Below are 11,679 nucleotides of genomic sequence, written 5' to 3' on the forward strand. Positions count from 1 at the left end.
AAAATGATTTATTTTTCAGTTGATTGTTTTGATAGTGGAGAGTCACAGTTGATAAATTACAACTTAATGCAGATATCATCAGGGGGTGAGTAATTTTTAAACAAAATTCTTCTTTGATATTTTTTCTTCTGCTCTGTTGTGTCAGCAACCTTTATTTCCTGTTCTTAGGTACTTAATATGGAATTCTTTTCTTTTACTTTTCTTTTTTTTTTTTTTTTTTTTTTTAAGGCGAGGCAACCCTCGGTTGACCTCACAAATTACAAGGACCTTGTCAGCTTACAATCTCTTCTTCTTATTATTTTTTTACACTTAACAGCACCTGGTCTTCCTAGGTGGTCTCCCATCCAAGTACTAACCAGGCCCGATCCTGCTTAGCTTCTGAGATCAGACGGGATCAGGCTTGTTCAGGATGGCATGGCCGTAGACTGGAATTATTTGAAGCGTTTAACTTCAAACTTCCTTCCTTTAGTCTTATAATTGAAGTTATTTTACTCAGAAAAATCATCTATTATAAAAAAAAAGGGTTATATTTTAAACGAAGACCTTGATATAGAGAGGGGGAAATGGATAGCTCAAATTAGGAAAGGGTGATTGATTGAGGTTTAAATTAAACATGAAATATAAATGACATAAAAATGATACATTTTCTAGATCGTATACTTTGTATTTGAAGAGTGCTTTTAGCGTTCTGGCTACTTCTGCAATTGTTGAAAAGAATGTGTCCATTTAGAGCTTTAAAAGGGTAGGTAGCCTTTTCAAATATATTCTTTTCAAACTAAAATCATCATCATTTTATATCTCTTGGATTGCTTTAGATGCCTCTACTTCTAAGATATTTATTTTGTGGTCCTGGATAGTATTTTGTGTCAATCCGGACGACATCGCAATATTTATCTAATCAGTTTTCCCAAACAAAATACCCATTTATAAGACAATAAGCATTTACATACCATATTCAGCATAATACGACTATATGTGGCAATGACTTTATTTGGACCAAGAGAAAAAAAGTTATTCAGCTACAAATATATGGCAGATTATATTTTGCTAAAATGACTAGAATCTTGATCCATCCTCATCAAGAGGTGGAGTCTCTTTCCACTCCCCTTGAACCTGGGGCAGTGGGCAGGGAGGAGTTTGTGTCTGCCTCCATGAAAAGAATGAAGTAGAAGTGATGCTATGTGACTTCTGAAGCTAGAAAGAGATATGGCTTTTGTAAGACTCCCTTGGGACACAGTCTTGGGAACCATGGGACTAACTGACATATAAGAAGTCTAGCTACCTTGAAGCTACCATGCTGGAGAGACTTGGTGGAGAGGCCACAAAGAGTAGAGAGAGAAGCCGTAGGAGCCTCATCGGTCCAGCCCTTAGCTTTTGGCTTTTGCAAGCCCAGGCACCAGACGTATGAGGAATGTGTCTTCAGATGGTGCCAGGCCCCAGCCTTCGAGCTGCGCCAGCCGATGCTGCATGGAACAGTGACAGGATGTCCCTGCCAAGCCCTGCCTACTCCGCAGATTTGTGAGCAAACTAAATGTTTTAAGCCACTACGTTTTAGAGTGGTTGATTACACAATAGCTAATGACTGGAAAAACTGTTGAACTTTAGATATATTCATTTATTGTTTGTATCTCAAAGAAGCCAGGAGACCACTTCGTAAGCCAGTGACCCCCATGAGATATATAGAAGGCCCGAAAGAAGGCCCCTCAACTCACCACGTGGGAGCCTCAGAGGGACGTGAAGAGAAAGGAACTGGAATATGTCTTCTTACAAAACATTTTTCACTATTTTCCACTCAAATTGTATCCCAAATATTTTTTATACTGTGTGAAAAAGTTTGTTTCATTCTATATGTAAACCATGTCAAAAATAGATAAAAACAAATAATGAGAGTTTTTCCCCTAATGATGTAAATGCAGGCACTGGGTAGTTAAACTGTGCCAAACATCAAAATAGGAATTTGTCAGTAGGCGGGAGGCCAGTCAGGTAAGGGACTCAAAGCTCAGTTGATGCTCAGGAGTGTTAAGGACCCATCAAAGAGAGAGATAAATCAAAGGAGATTCAGAACTGTAAATCTTGCAAGGTAAAACTACTAGGACTTATAAAGATTTTGATGGTTGTTTATAGAAGGTAGAATCAGCCAAAGAAATTGAGATGGAGTGGTCGGTTAGGTTCAAGGAAAAGCACTGGGGGGCAATGTCGTAGAAGCCAGTAGATGTGATCAACTTAATACAGTAATTACCCCCTTATCTGCGGAGGATACATACCAAGACCCCCTGTGGATGCCTAAAACCACACACAATGCCGAACCCTATATATATTGTTTTTTTCTTATATATATATAACTTTTCATTTAAGGAAGCATTTTCCGACTTCTCTTTGGCATATACAAATTTTCTGCATCACTACTCTTGTGCTTCGGGGTCATGATTAAGTAAAATAAGAGTGACTTGAAACATAAGCACTAAAATACTGTGACAGTCGATCTGATCACCGAGATGGCTACTAAGTGACTGAAGGAGGGAAGAGTATACAGCATGGAGATGCAGGACAAAGAGATGATCCCAGATGGGACAGAGCTGGACGGCGTGAGATTTCCTCATGCTACTCAGACCAGGGCACAATTTAAAACATATGAATTGTTCTTTTCTGGAATTTTCCATTTAATATTTTCAGACTGTGCTTGACCACAGGTAACTAAAATTGTGGAAAACAAATCCAGGGATAAAGGGGGGACTACTGTACTGCTCTGATATTGAGGTCATAGACACGTCCATTGGATTTTGTCAACGTGACCTTTATAAGAGCAATTTCAAGAGTGATGAGACTATAAGCAGAATGGAATAAATGGCACGGAACTAAAGGCTGGAATATAATCTAACAAAGAAATGTCTTTGATTTCTGCAGTAGTTAGACTGCAAATGTGGAAATATCTTTCTTTAGTATGACACCTCTTTCTGTACTCACCTGTACGTTGGATTTGAAAAATGAGTAAGAAAAGAAATTAAGAACATGTGAGAGGAAAACAGGGAAGTAAAAAAGAAAGGGAAAGGGACCGCTAAATAGTTAACACATTCTCAGAACTTGAGCAATGAAAATAACTCTCCTACTTTCTCTTTTTCCCCAGTGAAGCACTTAAATATTTCATACTGCAACTCTGCATTCGCAGGCAGAGAAGTTACCTCATCCTCTTAAGCAAATTTAGTTGTGAGAATTCCTTTAATGTTCATGTTAGTCCTTCCACAATTCAAGGAAAGAAAAGTGTTTAAAAGCCAGCAATCTGTATTAGAATGTGTATATATACTTATTTAAAAATATCACAGAATGTCACTGTATAGCTGTGGCTTCATCCGTGATTCCAGAATGGCAATTGCATTGTGTGACTATTTAAAAGCAAGGCATTCTGCTTGCTTAGTCCAAAATATATAAATCATTTTGAGATAAAATGTTAAACGGATTCAAACTCGATAGATTTAGACATATGTTTCTAATGGATTACTCAACCTAATCTTATTAGTGTAACTCCTCAATATTGCCTGAATAATGACCACGTGCATCTATTATATGTCATAGAAATCCCCAGCCCCACTTCCACCACCTCTTATACCTAAGTGCCAGTTCCACACAGTTCCAAATCCTTGGCATTGTGTACAAGAGCCCCAAGGACCTTTCTAGTTTTATGTCCTGTCACTACACATGTTACACTTTACAGTGCTTACTGTCCCTGATTTGTATCAGCAGATATAAAGCACGGCTTTCTTTACTGTAACGTGTGTCACACAGCCTCACTCATAAAATGCTTCACAACAAAACAGAATAAAATAAAAAAGTTTGTAGTTTTCATTTTTTTAATTTTTAAATTATAATTGACATTCAATATTATTTTATATTAGTTTTAAGAGTACAGCATGGTAGTTAGACATTTATATAATTTATGAAGTGATCCGCCCAATAGTTCTAGTACCCATCTGGCACTATACATAGTTATTATAGTATTATTGTCTATATTTCCTATGCTGTACTTTACATCCCCGTGTCTGTTTTATAACTACCAATCTGTACTACTTAATCCCTTCCCCTTCCTCACCCAGTCCTCCAAGCCCCCTCCTATCTGGTAACCATCAGCTTGTTCTCTATATCTATGAGTCTGTTTCTATTTTATTTTGTTTTGTTTGTTTGTTTGTTTGTTTGTTTGTTTGCTTTATTCTTTAAGTTCCATATATAAGTGAGATCGTATGGTATTTGTCTCTCTGACTTATTTCGCTTAGCATAATACTCTCTAGGTCTATCCATGTTGTCACAAATGGTAAGATTTCATTTTTTATGGCTAAGTAATATTCCATTTTATATATGTATCACAACTTCTTTATCCAGTCATCTGTTGGTGGGCACTTAGGTTGCTTCCATATCTTGGCTACTGTAAACACTGCTGCAGTGAAAATAGGGGTGCATATGTCTTTTTGAATTAGCGTTTTGGATTTCTTTATATAAATATCCAGAAGTGGAATTGCTAGGTCATAAGGTAGTTCTATATTTTAATTTCTTCAGGGACTTTGGAAGAGAAATGCCACCTGTTATTTTTTCTATGTAAGTTGACACTGCATATCAGCAAATAAAGTTTCCAAAAAGCTCAAATTAATATTACCCCCAAATTTGACACTATGAACGTTTTTAAGTACTCCTTAACTCTGGAAAATGCTGATTTAGCAGTGCTCTACCCAAAAATATAGATAACAGTTATCTCATACATCGATATTTAAATTATCAAATGTCACTGAAAACAAGTCTTTTCAAGATTCCTTTTAAACGAATTATCAGTAGGAGTTCTTTTGTGAGATCATGAATGTATGCCAACAGGATAATTTTTTAATAGTAAGGCCAAATACGGTCTATGGCCATGCCACCCTCAACACACCTGATTTTCGTCTGATCTCGGAAGCTAAGCAGGGTCGGGCCTGGTTAGTACTTGGATGGGAGACCACCTTAGGAAGACCAGGTGCTGTAGGTGTTAAAAAAAAAATGTCAAATACAGATTCAGAAAATGGGCTGTTTTGCAAGTAGCATACTGAAGTGGTGAATATGTACTCTAGAGCATTGTGTTAGAGGATGCAGAAAAGGGGTCAGGGTGATGGGAGGACATTGATGTTGGAGTTGGCTTTGAAGCATCTTTAATAAGATTATTTCATTAAATGTGAACGGAATAAAGAAATATTTCAAAATATAACATATATGATATTTAAATATATTTTTTACATGATTGTATGCATATGTGTATATATGTCTCATCGGAATGATGAGGGATTCATTTATGTTTGCACTTATACAGTGTATCTCAATATGCGCTGCCTTTGGGAAGTTCTCTCTGAACTCCTTTCTTCTTCCTTGTCTCTCTACCGGGATCTCTGAGTTTTACGTTTCTCTTTTTTCCTATCCAGATCTTTAGGTTTTATTGTATTTAGACTTACCCACTGGAGGACGAACAGGGTATCTCACTGGACTGTTTGTTTATTTCCAGGAATTGTTACAGTGCCGGGCATAATGCTCAGCGAATGTTGTTGAATTAATTAATAATATTACTTTTCAAATTAACTAATTGATTAACCCCAGATTTCACTTTTTTCTTTTGTTTCAAATCAGGTTGAATGCATACAAAATGTATTCAGCAAGTCAGTTCACATGATAAAGACTTCGAAATTCCTAAGATGGAAAGTAGCATAAGACAGCCTTTTAAATGAAAATAATCACTTATCCTATAAACTTTCACTATTTCTTTTGATACATCTCAGTTTCAGAGAAATAACATCAGTGAGATTTTTTTATATCAGTGAAACTGAGCCTGTGAAGCTTATAAAAATATATTTTTCCATTTCTGTAAAAATTTTTTTGCTACAAACTCAGTTTTCTTTGTGTACATGTTATATTCTTTCAGATCCTCAATAGGAATCATGCTGTGCCATTGCTAAAAACTTGCAAATTTATTGTCTTCTATAACCAGTTTAGGAAATTTCAGAATAACTAATTACTAAAAATTGGTCGAGGTTAAAAAAAACCTGTTAGCCCTTTCACTCTGTCAATTTATACATTATAAAGGTTATGATTAAGATTTTAGCATGCAAAAAGTGCTCTAGCAACTGTACTAACCAATAATTTATGTTATTTATGAGCTTGATTCAGGCACCGAATTTAGTGACTATAAAAGGGAAAATAAAGCTTTGGAGAAATATTCTAAAAGATATATTCAGAGTCTGTATAAATCAACCAGGTATAAAGCACTTTAAATATTTAAACTTTTGTAATATAACCAGCTCTATTATCTAAATCATGATTATAAAAGTGAATACTTGGGTTCAAATAAGAAATCTACTAAAAAATCTACAATTCTTTGGGTAAATTGGAAAAGCAACTAACAAAGCAAATTCCATAAACTTCACTATATTTTTTATTTAGATGCTCAGATTTACAAAAGATATAATTTTATTGCTTAAGCACAACTCTGCTAGATTTAATGTCTTTATTGACTAATACTTTGTATAACCCTAGGAACTTTGCATCGATATTCAAATTATTTTATTTCAGTTCATAAAAAATCTCTAATATTTTAAGGTATGTATATATTTTACTAATAATTGATTTATACTTTAATTTAGACTGTTAGATTCTCTTGAAAACAATAATTGAAAACAATTAATATTCATAACTCTTAGCTAAGAATTGGGAAATAAGGACACTGAGGTTTCTATCAGAATTTAATTAAACTTAGTGAATTATAGCTTGGTGCTTCTTAGAAGCATAAAAATAGCATAAAAGAAGAGTCGAGAAATCTCATCTTAATTACTTCGTCTCACCCATCCGTGATGATTCGATCATGTGTTACAAAACTACATTTCCAACTTTAAGTCATTAAGTTTTGACATAAATCTTTAAAATTTGTATTGTTTTGTGATATTTCCCCTTGTTACTGGTATTGAAGAATGGGATGGGGTTGCTCCTTTGCCCCTCACTCCTCTGAAACTGTATCGTTTTGTTCTTTTGTAAATTTGTCTATCTTTTTGTGTATTACGCAAGCCACATTTAATAAGTTGCCCTGACACCTGGTCTATGCTCTTCCCGAAATAAAGCAAAACAAAAAATACCGTGTGTTACCAACAGATTTTAGTATCGACTTCCTTAGACACATTCACTTGACATTTGAGACTTTGTGAAGAAAGAAAAAAAATTGTGTTCCACAATTACATGTTAATAAGCCCTTAGTATTTCTTTTCTATTTATGTAAAACAGGCTTAAAATTGTAGACATCTAACTGAAGGACGGGTCTTCAGCATTCAGTAGTGCAGCAGCTCCCCCTATAGGAGATTTAGAACTAAGTGTATGTTGATCTGCTAATCCAGAAAACGCAAAGCAGGTTTTTTCCCTAAGTACCTTAAGTGTTTGGTTGTTTTATTCAGTTATTCGTTGATTTATTTTTTAGCAACATATATCTTTAAAGTGATTTTCTTTTAAGGTGGGGGGAGATAGGGAGGAAGAGGAAGAGGAAGAAGAGAAGGAGGGCTTAGAGGGGATGAGAATGGCAATAGCGTGAGTTGACTGATGCCAAAAGTTTTAAGAAATATTCCATGTACGCAGTCCATAACAAGAGGAATATAAATAAAAAGTAATGTCTTTGAAATATACTCTTGTTTACTTGTTTCTGTCTAGTTTTCTTTTATTAGTCAAAATTATATGTAAGTGTACACGGACAACGGGCAAGCTACAGCTTCGTCTACATACATGTTCAGTCCAAGAGGCTATAAATGTAGCGATGCTAGATACTTATTACTTCAATTCTCTTATGAATGAATTTAGATGTCAGAGTATTTTTGGTAAATCTAACTTACATCTATTTGACTAATTAGAAAATGAAATTATCAAGTATAGAAACGTTTAAATTAACACAAATAACCACCTTTAGAAATATATTACATCCCTAGTTTACATACATGAGATGAAAACTTTGAAATTACTGCCAAGTCATATTATTGGACAAAATTAATTGCGTAAGTAGCATGTGTTATTATTTGACATGGTGGCAATAAAATATCAATGATGTCTCTTCTTCATATGAGTCAATCATTCTGAAATCTTGTGTGGCAATTTTACAATTTTGGTAAATAGTGTAAAAGCCCAGCTCAGTTCAGTACAGCATAGTCCAAATTATCATTAATTCCCAACGACTGAGGTTCTAATGAATGAAGATTGTTGTGTAAGAATATGTTGTATTCCACAAAGCAATTGTACTTTACCAGAGAAATTAAATATTATATTTAAAAAAAAAGTGCTGGTAATCTGAATGATATATTCAGCCTTTTAACCTAGTTCAAATGCCTTATGAATACCTATGCACGACATCATTTCAGAATTTCCTCAATTCAGGTACCAGTTACTCTCTCTTTCATTATAATAAGTGGTGATTTAGTCCCAATTCACTTTGAGTATGTAGTTCAATAAAGTAGGTTTAAAAATTTATATGAACGAATTGATGTCGGTTTTCCTTGACATGTCTGTGTAATGATCACTGCCTGCCCTTTATTTGCAAACATCCATGTCAGTGATAAGATATGAAAGGCAGTGTACAATATCTGTGGTTGTTTTTTCAACCTCTCCTCTTAATTGTTTATATGTGTGTGGATATGGGTTAACATATATTTCTTTACGGTCAAAAATGTTGCCTCTAGAAAACCTTCTAACTAGGCTTTGCTAAGAGAAACAATGCAGTGAAACTTAAATTATATAAGGCTACATTTTATAAAACATTTCTGCCAAGGTAACAGTAGCGACAGTGGAGAATGGCCATGTTTTCCTTGCAACAACAGATCATTACACAGGGAGGGAGCTGACCACCACCCTGGAATATTGTTGACATCTCATGTCGAATCATAAAAACTGTGTTCAATAATATAGCTATATGTGTTAATTTAAAAGAAATTTTTTACAATTGCTTGATTTTTCTTCCCCCCAAGATTTCAAATAGAATAAACACTCACAGGAGATGCATCATACTGACCTTGAGCTTTTGTGTTCACTTGGCATTCCCTGAGAAGTGTCTGTGGAGCCCCAGTTTGAGAAGTGTGGGGAAATTAATTCCTCTCGTATGATCCTCACTTTTAGAATGACTTTGTGAAGTCCTCCACGTTCTATTCTTAGAAATCGCGTATTCTGAAATACATAGCAAAAACTTTGCCTTTAAAAAGGAAGAAGTTTGGCTGAATAGCTTTATAATATGCTTCCATATTTTCTTATTACTTGCTATATACTGCAGCAGGATGATCCAGTATCATTCATGAAATCATTAACTCCTTTCATAAAGGAGGGATGGGGGACAAAGTATTCTATTAAAATGACTCCATTGTAGAACAATGACAAAGTGTTCTCCTGCCAGACCTCTTCAGAAAACCCTTTGCCAAAAATTAATTAAAATTAATTAGATTTTAATTATTAAAAAACTTTAGGTCTTTTCCTCACTTAAGCTCAATGGCATAAATAAAGGGAAGATAAGATAATTATAGGAAACGTAGACTCTGAAAACTATTCCACAAGCACGCAGGAACAAATATAGGCTATGTTTTATCAACCATACTGAAACATAAATGGTCATATCCTTAGAATTGCAAACTAGGAGTAAGATGAGAGACTTGGAAACTTTCCACATTTTCTCAAAACAGACTGTTTTCACCAAGATTTTTAGTCAAGTAAACATGAAACAAATACCCGAAGAAAGCAATTAAATTAAGCATATGTAAATAAACCGGGCAGTAACTTGGATTTAAAACCAACGAAAAGTCAAGTTTCCATTCCCCAAAGCATACAGTTACACAGATGGGGATAATAGTGGGAAAGGGACTTAGTACAGAGTGAAGCAATTTGAACATATGGTGTTCTTAAAAGTTCATATGAATTGGAGAGCAGGGAACATTTGGGTTGTGAAGGAGACTAACAGATCACCACCATAATTGGCTGGCTAATGGGATATCTTTGAACAAAGAAACTGTGATCATTATACCCTCAGGATATTATGCATGATAAACAAATAATTCTGTAATATACGGAGATGGCTGTTCCTTTTTTTAAAATGATTTATTTTTCAATTATAGTTGGCATACAATCTTATATTAGTTTCAGGTGATTAGAGAACTGTATAACTCACAAAGTGATCACCTCAATAAATCTAGTACCCCACTGTCCTCATACATATTTATTATAACATTATTGACTGTATTCCTTATGCTATACTTTATATCTCCATGACTATTCTGTAACTACCCATTTGTACTTAATCCCTTTGCTCTTTTTCACTGACTCCTCAATCCCCTCCCATCTCGTAGCCTTCAAATATTCTCTATATCTATGAGTTCTCATTTGTTGTTGTTTATTTTGTTCTTTAGATTCCACATGTACATGATATCATATGACATTTATCTTTCTCTATCTGATTAATTCCATTCAGCACAGTACCCTTTAGGTCCATCAAGGCAATATCTTTTTCCATCCCTTTACATTTAGTCTGTGCGTGTCTTTTAATCTGAAGTGAGTCTCTTGTTAGGGAGCCTATGTAAAGATCTTGTTTTCTTATCATTCAGCCACCCTGTCTTTTGATTGGCGCACTTAATTCTTTTTCATCTGAAGTACTCATTGATAGATATGTAGTTATTGCCATTCTTTGTTCATACTTTTGATAAATATTTTTCTTCTCCTTAAAGAAGTCCCTCCAACATTTCCTGTAATACTGGCTTGGTGGTCATGAACTCCTTTAGCTTTTTCTTATCGGGGAAGCTCTTTATCTGTCCTTGAACTCTAAATGGTAGCTTTGCTGGATAAAGTAATCTTGGTTGTCGATCCTGGGTTTTTATCAATTTGAATATTTTGTGTCAAGCCCTTCTGTTCTGCAAAGTTCCTTTTAAGAAATCAGCTGCCAGTCTTATGGGGGCTCCCTTGTAGGTAAATAACTGCTTTTCCTTTGCTGCTTTTAAGATTCTTTCTTTGTATTTAACCTTTGGCATTTTAATTATGATGTGTCTTGGTGTGGGCCTCTTTGGGTTCATTTTTTGGGGGATTCTCTGTGCTTCCTTGAATCGTGTGTCTATTTCCTTCACCAGGTTAGGGAAATTTTTCATCATTATTTCTTCAAATAGGTTTTCTGCTTCTTGCTCTCTCTCTTCTCCTTGTGATGCCCTATGATGTGTATGTTGTTACACTTGACATTGTCCCAGAGGCTCCTTAAATTATCATCATTTTTTAGGATTCTTTTTACTTGTTGCTGTTCTGATTGGGTGTCCTCCACTATCTCAGTTATCCAGTTTGATGACATATCAGCTTTGGCAGCACAGTGTCCACATGCTGGGAGTAGAGACGGCTCAACCAAGGATCAATGGATACTGCCAGCACTTCTGCCCGGGAGAAAGCTGCCCCTCTGGCCCTCACCTGGAAGTCCTAACACTCAGTGTCCCTCTGTATGTTTCTGCGCTCCCTGCCCCCACCCTCAAGCAGCCACCCCAACACGGGAGCTCAGAGAGAGTGAGTCTTCACCGTGTAAGTCTGGTCACGCTCGCGGCCCCTTTAAGGGGAAAGTCTGCAGCTGCTGGCTGCAACTGCTTTTGCCTATGTCTCGCTCAGCCCGTGTGGGACTGGGCAGTCTCACATCTCTGCCGC

The 11,679-nt window shown here is 35.6% G+C and overlaps 1 non-coding gene and 1 pseudogene across 1 annotated transcript; one reads left to right on the forward strand and one right to left on the reverse strand.

Moving 5' to 3' along the window:
* Positions 1 to 307: 307 nt before the first annotated feature.
* LOC120612396 (5S ribosomal RNA) lies at positions 308 to 426 on the reverse strand. The gene has a single exon (XR_005655440.1). It is a non-coding gene; the product is annotated as a 5S ribosomal RNA (ribosomal RNA).
* A 4,458-nt stretch (positions 427 to 4,884) lies between these two features.
* Positions 4,885 to 5,005, forward strand: LOC120612397 (uncharacterized; annotated as a pseudogene).
* The last annotated feature ends 6,674 nt before the right edge of the window (positions 5,006 to 11,679 follow it).

Source organism: Pteropus medius, unplaced genomic scaffold (genome assembly GCF_902729225.1).
Source record: "Pteropus medius unplaced genomic scaffold, Ma_sr-lr_union100, whole genome shotgun sequence".
Taxonomy (NCBI): Eukaryota; Metazoa; Chordata; class Mammalia; order Chiroptera; family Pteropodidae; genus Pteropus; species Pteropus medius.